The 13,086-nt window shown below is 40.8% G+C and overlaps 1 protein-coding gene and 1 pseudogene across 2 annotated transcripts in view; one reads left to right on the top strand and one right to left on the bottom strand.

Moving 5' to 3' along the window:
* Window positions 1–13,086, bottom strand: part of LOC139268898 (mediator of RNA polymerase II transcription subunit 13-like) — a 283,315-nt gene that overhangs the window by 182,972 nt on the left and 87,257 nt on the right. The window lies entirely within an intron of this gene.
* Window positions 2,023–2,261, top strand: LOC139269948 (U2 spliceosomal RNA; annotated as a pseudogene).

Genomic DNA, 13,086 nt, shown 5'->3' with positions numbered 1-13,086 from the left:
GTATAGGGGTGGGTGGTATCATGGGTTCATCGCCAGACTCCTCCTCGTCCTCCCCTTCTGCTTCTTTCTCTGTCCTAAGGTAGTCCTGCAGTCCCATGGCAATTCCTGTCCCCTTCTGATTGCCAAGTTGTGCAAAATGCAACACACCACAATGAACTCCACGACCTGCTCAGGGTGGTAAAGTAGGCTGGTGGTCCAGGCATCTGAAGCACTGCTTCAGCATTCCAATTGTCTTTTCGATGATATTGCGTTTGGCTATGTGGCTGTCATTGTATCGATGCTCGGCATCTGTCTCAGGCTTACGGTGTGGTGGGGTTCGTCAAGAGCCAGGTGGCAAGGCCGTATCCTTTACTGCCATGGTTATTTGCTTATGGTTGACTATGAGCTGCACGTTCAGGGAGTGGAACCCCTTTCGGTTCCAAAACACCGCTGCATTCTCTAAATGTGCTCGCAGGGCAATGTGCATAGAGTCTATTTCACCCTGAACCTTAGGGAAGCTTGCAATTCTCGAGAAACCCAAAGCCCTCTCACTGTCCCTCCTTGTCATTGGGAAGTTTATAAAGTCAAACCTTTGTCAGTAAAGTGCTTCGGTCACCTGCCGAATGCAGCAATGTGTGGCATTCTGAGAGATGCAGCAAATGTCACCAGCTGATGCCTGAAAGGAGTCCGATGCATAGAATGAAAGTGCCGCAGTCACCTTTACAGGCAGTGCTGCCCTGATGGTGCTGGTAGGCTGCAGGTCTCCCTTAATTAGTTGGCATATTTCATTGATAATCTCCTTTCGGAAGTGCAGCCTTCTAACGCACGCTTTATCAGACAGGTCCAGATATTACCGCTTATCCCTGTAAACGCGTTAGGTCGTCTCCTCTTCAGCAGTCTGCCACCTCTTTGTTTGAAGAGCATTATGTGCCCAATGAACCTTCTTCCAGCTCTATTCTGTAATTAGTTAGCGATATTGGCTGAGAAATTGCAAGCCCCATTCCTTTAAAAGTACTCTAAAACTGTCAAAAATTATTCAATTTTCATTAAACAACCAAAAAATTAATCCAGATAGACTACTATGCCCTCAGATTATGAACATTGATTTCAAACACCCTTCAAATCGACTCACGAATGATTTTAATGCTCCCTCTAACTTGAAGCAGCCTTTTCTTCAAGTTCATCCATTTTAAAACATGACGTCCATACCGCTGGGTTACGGTCAGGTAAGTGCAGCATTTTCAGGGCAGTACATTATGCCGGCGGTAAATTGGGCAGTATTTTGGCGAATTGTCAAATTTAGCGCCTGGTGGTAATATGGGCAGTGCACGTTGAAGTGCATGGAAAACCACATAAAACTGATGGGCGGGCGGTACAGTTTACCACCGGCGGTAATAGGTTGTCGAAATTACCGCCGGCGGTATATGGCGGTAAGTGGGCGCTAATTTCCAGTTAAATTAATGGGCGGTAATGGCTTACAAAACGGAAAATGGGCGGAATGTTGCCGAAAGTCTAGCCCCTTGACTATCGTGTGAAGTTTTGGTCACTGAGGAACACAGTTAAGCACTGGAAACAGTGCAGAGGAGAGCTATGAGGCTGGTCCCTAGTATCCAGCATCTCAGTTATGATGAAAGACTGGATAGACTTGGGCTTTTCAACCTAGAAGTGTCGGAGGTAATCTTGGAGATATACAAGACAGTAACTTAAATGGAAAATGTTGATGCAAAAATACTACTTTAAATTGAAGTATGGGAGTGGGACAAGGGGCCATTGGCTCAAATTAGCAAATGGTAATTTTTGGACTGATAACACGTTCTTCACCATGCAGACAATGATCAACCCTTGGCAAAATGGTTCAGGTGAAAACCCTAGAATCATTAAAGAAAGTTAGATGCAGCAATGTCATTCTGGACGGATGAATAAAAAGCTACTTAATGGGCACTCTCATTCATAAGTAGTCACGGTAGGGGTAGGGATGCTAAAGAGATGAAGGAAGCAAGCTTGTAGCTCAGAGTGAGAAATTTAAAAAAATTAAATAGGTACATCGCTTCTCGGCCTTTTGGCTAAGATCATGCGTAACTGACCTGACAGGGGAGTAACCACCATAACCCCAAGGTGGTTCTCCCTGGATCAGGAAGGTATATGCTTGCTTTTTTGGAAATAGGAGGTGGTTGGGGTGGCTTGACCCATCCACCTCCACGGAGGTGTGTGGGGGACCTGACCCATCCACCTCCATGGCACGAACCTGGTATTGCAGTACTTCCAGGAACGGTGCAGTGGCTCTAGGCCTTTTGGCTAAGAGCATTGGCGCAGAGTGATCCTTGGCGTGTGCAAGGTGACCTCTGGCGTTTGTCTCAGGTTTCATAGAAGAAGTGGATATTGAGATTGTTGCACCACTACGTGGGTATAGAACAGTTACTGGAGGTCATCATTCAAAGAGAGGTGGGACTAATGTTATGCAAATTTATGGTAGACAAATGATTGAAATGGCTTATAGGATAAGGAAATCTAAGAAAGGAATACAGCAAGGTTTCACTATAATTTTTCAAAATTCTTTGGAAAGGAAAATTGAGTCAGATGTCAGAAGGCAAATGTGACACCCCTCTTCAAAAAATCACGGAAAATAAGGAAGAGATTGTAGGTCTGTTAATCTTATTTCAATTGTTGCTAAACTACTAGATCTGTAATTCTGGATGAAATGACTTGGCAAATTGAATTAATCAGAGCCAGTCAGCAAGGATTTGTATGATTTGTTTGTGCTTAACCAACCTTAGAATTCTTTGAAGATACAAAACAGATTAGATAAAAGTCAGTCAGTCTATCAGTCATAGGGAGTCCCTCGAATTGAGGATGACTTGCTTCCACGTCAAAAAGTTCACAGGTGTTTCAATGACGACCTAATATTCCAGGTCCCAAACTAAATCTTGAAGGGTGGAAGATGCCTGTGCTTGGATTTTTTTTTTAACGTGTGATGGCCATTGACACCAGCTACCACACTGGCTTGACAGAGCTAGGTCTTAGACCAGTGGCAAGGATTAACCAAGACGAACTGGAGATCAGCTCTGCTGCACGGACCTAGTGCACACACATATCGCAGTGTGGGCTGGCCCGTGCTGCCCCTGGCCCCGAACTCGCGCCTCTCCTGGGCCCCGATCACGACCTTCTACAATCTCTTGCCTCTCCTTCACCCCGACTGCTGTACCTGCCCACAAAGTACAGTGGATGTGGTTTATTTGTATTTCTAAAGACTTATGGAAAAGATATTGACACATGGAATTCAGGAGACTAGAGAGAGAGATGTCAGAGGACAGAAAGCAAAGGGGAGGGGTATGAGAAAGTTTCATGAACTTTCTTGCTCTTGTTCATTATTCATTGAAAATGGGTGGTTCCACTCCTGACCTGCACTTAATTATCTGATCCCAGCCCCAGCAGTGGTGGGAATGGGAGCGAGACAATTGGGGCTGTTAGTGACTGGGGTTGATTTTACACACATAATTTGAATGATGAAACTATCCTCCATCCACTGCATTTTGCTGGAGAAATCACTTTGCTGTTATCGGGAGAAGTTGCTGAGTTCGGTTTGCTGCAGTCAGTAAATAGATTCTTCAAATAGACTTTGTTTGCTTTGCTGTTTATGGAGTAAATCCTGCCGCAAGTCTCGCCCCAACTCATTGGCTGACACCATGGTGTCAATAGACACTCTACACAAGGGCTGGCCTCCAACCCCTCAGGCTTGGGATGGGGGAGGGGCAAGGAGAAGAATAAGCAAGGTAATCACCATTTGCCATCCAATAGTACTTTATGATCCTTTCTGGAAATTACTGTCCAGGAAATGAGGGCCAGTTGACACTGGGCTCAGTACAGTGTTTGCATGTTTTAATTGTCCGCTGACAGTCAAGGTCCACATTCACAAAGAATGGCAGCTTTAGAGAGATATTACTGCTGCCCATAGAACCATATTCCATAATGAACCTGTCTGTTGGAGGAGCAAACTCTACAAAGGCAAGATTAAACTTACACACCATGGGTAGAAAGTACAATTAGCAATGGTATCATACAAATACTTAACACTCGTATCGCATTCCTCGCTCTAAGCTCATTAAACAATTCTATGGTAACATTGCCAATAGCAATTTTTACCCTTGGATGTCTGAATGTAGACTAAAAAAAAGATTCAATATCACAAATTATCTCATCATACCACATTTCAAAAGCAGTATTTTGTAAAGCTGGAAACAGTAACCATGGGCAAGAACTATTCATGGTAACTACTTACCTGAAGATTGCTTCTGGAAGTTTTAGACGCCCATTCAGAAACACTAGCAAAACACCTAAATTGTTTAAAGTCTCCTTCACATTTCCACCATCCTGTTCTTCAAATAACGGATCTGGCATGTTCCAAACATGTAAGATAATGAGGGGGCTCGACAAGGTGAATGCAGAGAGGATATTTCCACTCATAGGGGAAACTAAAACTAGGGGACATAGTCTCAGAATAAGGGACCACCCATTTAAAACTGAGATGAGGAGAAATGTCTTCTCTGAGGGTTGTAAATCTATCGAATTCTCTACCCCAGAGAGCTGTGGAGGCTGGGTCATTGAATATATTTTAAGATGGAGATAAGACAGATTTTTGAGCGATAAGGGAGTAAAGGGCTATGGGGACTGGGCAGGGAAGTGGAGCAGAGTCCATGATCAGATCAGCCATGATCTTATTAAATGGTGGAGCAGGCTCAAGGGGCCAAATGGCCTGCTCCTATTTCTTATGTTCTTATGTTCTAATCCCCAACTGGTGAGATCAGTCACTTTTGAGACGGAGCATTTGCATGATTCTTTTTCCAATTTCATAATCAGCTTGACTGACATCCTACAATGTGATCACTTCAGGCTTTGTGCAAAATGTTTTGATTTTAGTTTTTATTAGATGTAGATGGCTAACAGACCTTATGGAACAACTAATTTCCTGATCTTGCAGTATTTCATACAATATTTCACTTTCCTGAACTCATGCATCAGGTGCATCAAATATAAGCAAGGCTATGGCTAGGAAGAAAGCCGTGAAAGGTCAATATGTTCGGTTTTGTACCTTCAACCGTGCTGTAAATATACTTACAGATCTACTTGAGGGTGGGGGGGGGGGGGGGAAAGAGAAAGAAAAACAATTAACAGAGACTTGAGATCATCACCTCTCAATACTACTGATAATCAGTAAGACCGATAACCACCAGATTTCCAGATCTCTCAGAATGCTCTCTCCAGACAACTCCTATCTGATGGGGCAAAACGTATAAACTGTACTGCTGAGCATTATCCACAGTTCAAATGAACACAAGAAAATTTCACGCACCTATTGTGCTTTACTGAAATTCTGGCAAAGATATTGGCCTAGAAATCCCAGTCGGCTGCTTTGCGCGGGCGATCAACTAAAAGAGAGAAAAAAGATGCACACTTACCTGAACTTGCTATGCCCACAAGAGATTGGTCCTGAGGCCTCCACTCACTGCACGTCTGAGCATCCGTCGAGCTGGAGCTGCAGTCATATGGCTCTGGGCAGCCAATCAAGGTAAAGTATTTTCTCATTCATAATAATGGGAATTCCGTAAGTTGGAATTCCAACGGAGTTCCCATTATTATGAATGAACCCAGCCCCCCCCCCCCCCCAAAACACTAATTTTTAAAAAAAAGAAAAAATACACCACATACTAAACATTAATTTAAATTTAAATTATTTATGTCTTATAAAAAAAATTCGATTTTTTAAAAGTTTTTTAAAATTATGGTTTAAAATAAACTTACCGTAGTGGGGAGGGTTTTTAAACAATAAAATGCGTTTTTAAAATTTTATTTTATGTTTGTGTGTTTTAAAACTTTTACGCCTGTAAAAGTAGGCTCTGCGCCTGCTTTTATCAGGCGCAAGAGTTTTCAGAACATTTGCTGAGCAAGATATGGGTAAATACCGTAATCTTGCCCTTGCAAATGTCCTCGCTCCCAAGATACGGAGGATCTGTCAAGATCGGAAAAGCCGGTTTTCAGCTCATGCTCATTGTGCATTGAAAACCGGCTTTTGTGATGCCTTCCCGGGTCCGTACACACTCCATACGGACCCGGGGACGCCGGGATTTCTTGGCCAATCTTAAAGTACAGCTGTGTACAAATTAAACTTATTACCCTTTACAGAAATTCTAGTTACATTACAGGAAAATAGTCAAGAGTTCTGAGATTAACAAGGAGTGTACAGACAAAATGCAAAAACAAAATAGGTCATAGGGTTTTTGAAACAAGAACCTAAAAGATGGGATATAAATGTAAGTCTTCAGAATGTCCAAAAAGCACTTTGGGGCCAACGCAATATTTTGACATGTAGTCACTGCTGTTTTGTAGTTCTTTATTTTTCAGAGTATTTCTGGTTTCAAAGCTATCAATACACTAGTATGTTTAGCAGTAAAATGAGCAAACCTGCTTTTGAATCTTCGATCCAAATACCTCAGCCCAAATTATTTACAGTGCATCCAACTTTCCTAAGAGATAAGGGAGAACAGAGCCATCATCACATCATACCCATTCTCCTGTATTGAGTTTGCACAATTCACAAGTATTTTTTAAACCTGCATCTACCTCTTAACTACTACAGAGGAACTGACCAAAGAATTTTTTTTAAATCATTGAGCATATGCCAGTCCCTGCTCAACAGCCAGTATAAGAGAAACTGCTGCACATGGATGTGGGCCAAGTATCGTGGAAGGAGAAAGTAAACAAGCAAAGGTGGCAACCACCTTTGTAGTGAGCAAAATTTACCCAAGTCAAGAAGTCCCCCTCATGCACCCATTTAGTTGCAAGAGTGGGTTAGACCAACAGGGATGCAACTCATGGATTTGCTGAAATGGGAGTGGCATGACATGCTGTGGCCATTGCTGATTGAGTGAACACAGCAGTCGTGTGTGCAACACAGAAAAGCTGTGACAGGGAAATGGAAGAAGTATCAGTGAGCAGGAAGTGACGTCCATCAAGGAGGATGAAGCAATGGGAACACTGGATACATTTCTTCTATTACTATGGGGGTAACTTTAACCAAACTCACCAGAGGGAAACCGGTCAGATGAAATCAATCGCCTGTTTTACACTTCACTTGATCAAGTGGGGTGGCTGTTCTAATCAGGCCAGTTTCACAGAGTGAATTAGATTAAAGTTACCCCGTGAAGCTATTCAATGGGGAATTTCACTTAATGGTTCAGTTGTAGCACTCATCTGAGGCAGAAAGTCATGGATTCAAGCCCCACTCCAAGACTTCAACACATAATCTAGCCTGAAATTTTAGTTCAGTACTGAGCGAGTGTTGCATTATCAGAGGTGCTGTCTTTCATTTGAGATCCATCAGCTCAGAGGAGTGTAAAAGAACCCACAGCCCTACTTGAAGGCAAACAAGGAGTTTCTCCACGAGTCCCGGATAACATTGCAGCATCAACAGATTATCTGATACTTCATTCAATTCTGCTTGTGGGTCCTTGCCGTGTGCAAATTAGATCTGCAGTCGCTTGCATAACAGCAGCTGCATTATAAAATTGATCCATTGAATGCAAAGCCCTTTAGGACATCCTGAAATTATGATAAGGTGCTATATAAATGCAAGTTAATTCTTTACTGCAAAGAGAAAAACTGTCCCAATGTTACATGTTTTTAAACAAACAACAAAGCACTGGCCATCTGGATGTGACCCAGTAATACATGTTTGCTCATCTTCCACTGAAGGGGCCAGTGAAATGGAATGATGTGTCTTACAAAAATCTGCAGACTTGTGGTTTCCCAGGGCCCCACAGCTCCACAACAGCCCTCAGGTTGTTTTCAAATCGCTCTCCTTCCTGTTTCCAACAGAGCACTCCAGAGAGCATGTCATAATTGATATTACTGTAGTCAAGAGACGACTCAATGTTCCCATGCCAGCAGGAAAATTGAGTTTTTCCAAAAAAAATGTTAAACTTATTTGAAGTTATTTCCTTCTGTAAAACATGGAAGGCATTTTGAATATTACTGGGGTTATTTTAAAAAGCTTTATTTTGTCAAAAGGCATTCAATAAATAGTGCCTTGTTCCAAGAGTAGCCTTACAGTGGGAATCAATGCGTATACTGGTGTAACATACTTTTAGGTCCCTTTTACCTTGATTGAGGACTGTCAACAGCAAGTGTGCACAATTCTTGCAACATGAACAGTGACACTCATGAATAGAATTGACAGCAGTGACTGCATCAAATTCAATTTATTTTTCTGACTCTTCAGCTTCATAATAGTTGTCAACTAAGATAAGATGATGAACGGAGGTAAAGTAGACAACTAGAATTGAGCAATGATTTACCCCATGAAAAGCGTTGATCAAGCTCTCCTGATGGCTCAGTAACGTTTTCCAGAAAGTAGCTTAGCCAAACCAGAAAGGTTCCATTAATAATCTATGTTGCCAGCTGATCTTAGCTAGGGTTGTTACCGTAATACCAACTGCATCTGGGGAAGAAAAAAATTCAGCAACATTCCCACTGCTCAATGATGTTTCTACTAGAAGTATGCATGTGTGGATGCCTGATGTGGACTGGATTGCAGTCAGTTGTGATGTTCTCATTGTCGAACAGCCATTGATACCATACCACGGCTCATAAATGTCAACTAGATAAAATGCCAGGCATCAATACAACTACATCCAAGCCTCTGTCAGCACTCTTTAGGAGGGGAAAATAAGAAAAGACTTGCATTTATTATAGTGCCTTTCACAATCTCAGGACGTCCCAAAATGAAGTACTTTTCAAGTGTAGTAATTGCTGCAATTTGGAAAACGCGACAGCCAGTTTGCACACAGCAAGCTCCCACAAACAGCAATGAAATAAATAACGATCATCTGTTTTAGGTGTTGATTGAAGGATAAATGTGGGCCAAGACACCGGGAGAACTCCTCTGCTCTTCTTGAAATAGTGCCATGAGATAGTTTGCATTGGGGGGTGGGGGGGAGAAGAGAACGGTGTCTCAGTATAATGTCTCAGCCGAATGGATTGCACCAACAGTGCAGCACTCCCTCAGAACTGCACAGAAGTGTTAGCCTAGATTATGTGCTAAAGTCTCTGGAGTGAGGCTTGAACCCACAACCTTTTGACTCAGAGTGCTACCAATAAACCAAGGCTGAGATAACTGACAAAAAATAAGATTATGCAACTATACAGACATGCAATTGGTGTAGTGATCTAAAAAAAAAATCTACTTTAAACAATACAACTGTACCCATTGCACAGCACACATGTGCAAGTTGGGAAATATGCTGTAAAAAGAACATTCGTAACTATAATGCTGATTTTACATCGACCAATATATGTAAGCTAGAACTTTTCTTTTAAATTGACAATATGAATTTGACAACTTCCTTGGGGGGGGGGGGGGGGGGGGGGAAGGAAAGAGGAGGTTGCCCATAAGATCCCTTCTCCAGTTAACGACTGTACTACCTGTATTACACTTGCGCAAATCTGCTGATGGCAGTTTTTCCTTTCTAAAATGAGTTTAATATTTTCTCAAAGTTTTTTTTTAAAACTGCTGAAAGCTTCAATGGGATCTCTCGTTCAAAAACACACGCTCTAACCAACCATCAGCCTTAAACACTGCTGGCAGAAATAGAAGTTTATATAAAAAAAAACACTTCACAATGAATATCAAATCAATTTCCCTGGACTCGTGTATTAAACAAATAAATATTGTTGTAAATTGTTACTGAAACTTTTACAGTCTCTGCTGATGGCAGGATACTTCAGAAGTTTAATGACTTATGAACTATTTCAAGATTAACTGATGCAACAGATTAACTTTTCATGGATAGAACCAATTGTTTTTTTTTTAAAAAGAACAAGTCTGGAGTAAAAGAAACAATCAGTTCATCAAGCCCACTCCAGCCAGAGCACAATATATACTTATTTTATTACGTACTTCAATACCACGTGTTTCGAAGTAGAGTGGGGGGATTTTCTCCCTGGTGTCCTGACCAACATCTATCCCTCAACCAACATCTAAAATAGATGAGCTGGTCATGTATTTCATCGCTGTTTGTGGGATCTTACTGTGCACAAATTGACTGCTGCGTTTCCTACATTACAACAGTGACTAACCTTCAAAAGTATTTAATTGGCTGTAAAGTGCTTTGGAGCTTCCTGAGGCCATGAAAGGCACTATAAATGCAAGTCTTTCTTTACTTCTTTATTTCCCCTTTTCAACTGATATTAATCTAGATCCCTTTGAAAAGGTGTCATAAGTGACCTTAACCAACTTTTCTAGGCGCCTCTTCCACATGCCTACAATCCTGTAATGGGGCGATTTATAACATCTAGCCTTGTTCAAGGCTTTTGAATATTTCAAAAGCATGTCTAAACTCATTGTTCAAGTTGCATATCATGCTTATTTCAAACTTTTCTAAGCCCATCATCATTCTAAATACCCCATCAGCTTTGTGCAAAATGTCCAGTTTTCGGATTCGGGACGTTGCACTTGTATATGATGCCTACCTAAGCCCACTGACATTTATGACTTGCAGTTTATCTCCCTGCCTTGTAGTTGATATTTAGATTTTTCTCCCAATCTTTATTATACTGCTTGTGCCCTTGCAAATAATAATCACTTGCAAGAAACTAAGCACGCTTTCATGCCACTCACTGTCGCCCGATAACTGAGTTACGAGTGCAGATAATAGATTCCTCGGAAAATGTAGGCTGCCTCCCGCTAAGATGAGAATATTCATGAATGAAATATCTACAGCAGGAGAAAGAATTACAAACTGAACATGAAAGTTTGGAAAGTTTCAAAAAGAATCAGTGATAAACCTGGCAACGATGGGCCAGTCAGCTTAATGTCGATGGTGGGGAAACTTTGAGACACAATAATCTGAGAAAAAGATGAATTGGCATTTGGAAAAGTATGGGCTAATAAATGAAAGATAGCATGGATTTGTTAAAGGCAAATCATGCTCAATTAACTTGAGTTCTCTGAAGAGGTTACAGAGAAGGTTAATGAGAGTAGTGTGGTGATGTTGTATATATGGGATTTACAAAAGGTGTTTGACAAAGTACCACATAATAGACTTGTTAGCAAAACTAAAGCTCAAGGAATTAAAGGGACAGTGGCAGCATGGCTATTAAACTGGCTTTGCGACAGAAAAAATAGATTAGTGGCGAACGGTTTTTTTTCAGACTGGAGAGAAGTATATAATGGTGTTCCCCATGAGTCAGAATTGGTACCACTGCTCTTTTCAATATATATGGGTATACAGGTCATAATTTCAAAGTTTGCAGATGACACAAAACTCGGAAATAAAGTAAACAGTGAGTCCTCAGACTTCTGGAGGACACAATAGACTGCTGAAATGGGTAGATATATGGCAGATAGCATTTAATGCAGAGAAGTGTGAAGTGATACATTTTGGTAGGAAGAATGAGGAGAGGTAATATAAACTAAATGGTACGATTTTAATGGGGGTGCAGGAACTGAGACACCAGGGGGTGTATGTACACAAGTCTTTGAAGGTGACAGGGCAAGTTGAGAAGGAGGTTAAAAAAACATATGGGATCCTTGGCTTTATTAATAGAGGCATGAAGTACAAAAGCAAGCAAGCTAAGCTAAGCCTTTATAAAACACTGGTTCGGCATCAGCTGGAGTAGTGTGTTCAATTCTGGGCACCACACTTTAGGAAAAATGTCCATGACTTGGAGAGGGTACAGAAAAGACTTTCTAGAATAGGATCAAGGATGAAGGACTCCAAGGACTGGAGAAGCTGGCATTTTTCTCCATGAAGCAGAGAAGGTTAAGAGGAGATCTGATAAAGTTCAAAATCATAACTAGTTTTGATGGAATAAATAAGGAGAAATAGTTTCCAGTGGCAGAAGGGTGGGTAATCAGAAGACACAGATTAAAGGTGATGGGCAAAACCAGAGGCGACATGAGGAAACTTTTTTTTAAAAAAAACAGTCGTTGTGATCTGGAATCCACTGCCTGAAAGGGTAGTGAAAGCAGATTCAATAGTAACTTTCAGAAGGGAATTGGATAAATACTTGAAGGGAAAAATGTGCAGGGCTATTGGGAAAGAGGGCAAGAGAGAGACTAGTTCGATAGCTCTACCAAAGAGCCAGCACTAGCACGATGGGCCAAATAGCCTCCTTCTGTGCTGCATCATTCTATGATTCTATGAAAGAGAGCAGGCAAACACTTAAGAGTTCGACCCTCATTTTAGAATGTTGGTTTTACATTCAAATGTGTTGGTCAAAATAGTTAAAATGGTCCATAGATACTCTTTATGCAGGCTTTCAACCTGCTTCAAGGTAAATACTGTTTGAGTCAGTATCTTATTTTCCAGCTTTTAAAAAAAAACTCAATTTAGTCAGGTAGATCATGAACTGATATATCTTAAGCTTGTTTCAGCAAGTATATAAAATGTTAACCAGTAAGAGCAGTTACACTGCATTCCATCGGCACAGTTTATCAACATACGAGTTAATTTAATTTGGCAGGTCCCGGATTAAATATTCAATTAAATCAATTTGGAGAAATGCATGCACAAGAATACAAGCGTCCAATAAACACAGCAATCAGCTGGAACATCAACTCAAGGAGGAAAATTATTCAAGAACCAGTGGAATCAAGCATTTTCCTAATTAATCTAAATATTTTAAACTGTTAAATCTTGAAAGTTTCACTTCTCGTGGATTAACTATTTTATTATTATTTTAAAGTACTGTCTATATATAAATATATATTTGACTTGTATGCTACTTTGCTACTGATCTGCATTTCTATCAGGTAGGAGAAAAAATACATTGTGCACAGATAAGAATCTGAAGCAAATGTTCTCAAGTTGTGGCACAACAGAATCAAGATCCTTTGAGGATTCAATTTACAAACAAATCTCAATAATGCACCCCACAGTCACTAGTTGTGGTTTGCTGTTTCAAAGCTTTGTTTATTGCCTGATTCATTTGCCTTACACATAAATAAACATGTGTTTCCAAGTAGTATTCAATCTTTCTTCACAATATACAGAAAATACATTTGGTGTCATTAACATTTAAATATTACAAACAGCTGGTATTATACAAGTAAAC

Source organism: Pristiophorus japonicus, chromosome 8 (genome assembly GCF_044704955.1).
Source record: "Pristiophorus japonicus isolate sPriJap1 chromosome 8, sPriJap1.hap1, whole genome shotgun sequence".
NCBI lineage: Eukaryota > Metazoa > Chordata > Chondrichthyes > Pristiophoridae > Pristiophorus > Pristiophorus japonicus.
This window is presented reverse-complemented; position numbering and strand designations above follow the sequence as displayed.